Source organism: Thalia democratica, chromosome 3, assembly GCF_965202585.1.
Source record: "Thalia democratica chromosome 3, ktThaDemo2.hap1.1, whole genome shotgun sequence".
NCBI lineage: Eukaryota > Metazoa > Chordata > Thaliacea > Salpida > Salpidae > Thalia > Thalia democratica.
Genome location: NC_139167.1, coordinates 31,150,678 through 31,152,025, shown reverse-complemented (window position 1 = coordinate 31,152,025; position 1,348 = coordinate 31,150,678). Strand labels below are relative to the sequence as shown.

The window sequence follows — 1,348 nt, the reverse complement described above, 5'->3', positions numbered from 1 at the left end:
ATGTAATACTAAAAAACATGTCAGTTACAATTAAACTTTATTTTGTCCGATAAGGTTAATAATTTTTGTATTCTTTTTTTTTCAAAGCCTTGTTTTTATACATGTTTTACCATTTTACATTATAGAATTTATTTTACTAGCATTAATAGAAAAGTTAAAGAAAAACTTAAAGATAATTAAATCATTGTGATATAAATACAAACAATGTATTTTCTAGATTAAACTTTATTACATCTAAATACTACTGAACTTAAAAACATAAAATATTCTATACTACATTACATGGTATAAAGTACAAATGTTCAAATAAGTTACAGTACTTCGTTCAATGAAGCCACTAAAAGTCACCTTCTTCAGTTGCGTACTTCTTTGTCCATTCTCTGCAAATTCTATCGTGTTCTTTGCGATTGTTGACGTACTGAGCTGCTATTTCTGGCACAAGACAGTCATCAGGGTTGCAATCGCTTAAAAAGGATTGAATTGACAGCAAAACTTTTTCTATGGTCATAGCCGGGACCCATTGAGAACGAAGTAAATTTAAACTGATATAACCATCGCTATTAATATTGCAATGGTATATTTTGGTCTTAAAAGTAACTTTTGGTGGCCTGAACGGGTAATCAGCCGGAAAAATCAAGTCTAAAATGAAGGTTCCGCCTTCGTAAGAAGTTCCTGGAGGTCCTTGAATAATAGCTTCCCATTCAAACAAGTTGTCTTTCTTTAAGTAAGCGCTTATGTAACCTGGAGAGCTTAAATTAATCTCTTTTAGCTCTTTTTGAAGTCTTTTTGATGCAAAGGTAGTTTCCTGATCGTCCTCATCTACAGAAGCCTTCTTGAAGTTTTTGCGTTTTACCGATATATTGTAAACATCTAAAGACGATAAACTTCGCTGAGCATTGACATAATTGCTCTTAGTTTTAAGATTTAAAACTTCTTTTACCAACCTTTTCCCTTTAAAGCTGTATTCGATTTCGTTTATCTGACCGGATGACATAATAATCAGTATTTAAACAAATGCTGCATAATTTATAAAACTGATAGTTTGCATTATAAACTATTTGAAAAATATAGAGAGTTTTTGTACTCAGTGTTGTAAAAAAATCTAAATCATATTGTTTTATAAATAAAAACGAGGAAAAAAATAACAAGGAAAAAACACAATACCTAAGCCTGGACTTTTGTATGCCGTGAGACAAGCTCAAGTTAAAACAAGGATTGATCATACTTTATTGGATTACCATATAATAAGCGTTTAATAGACTAAAACTTATTTCTAATATACGTCAGTCAGTCACAACCGAAAATCTATTCGCAAAGTTTATATATTAATTGTTTTTTGATCTTACAC

At 30.3% G+C, this 1,348-nt stretch overlaps 1 pseudogene; it reads right to left on the bottom strand.

Annotated features, from left to right (window-relative positions):
* Positions 1–337: 337 nt before the first annotated feature.
* On the bottom strand, positions 338–994 carry LOC145832182 (ubiquitin-conjugating enzyme E2 2 pseudogene; annotated as a pseudogene).
* Between the last annotated feature and the right edge of the window lie 354 nt (positions 995–1,348).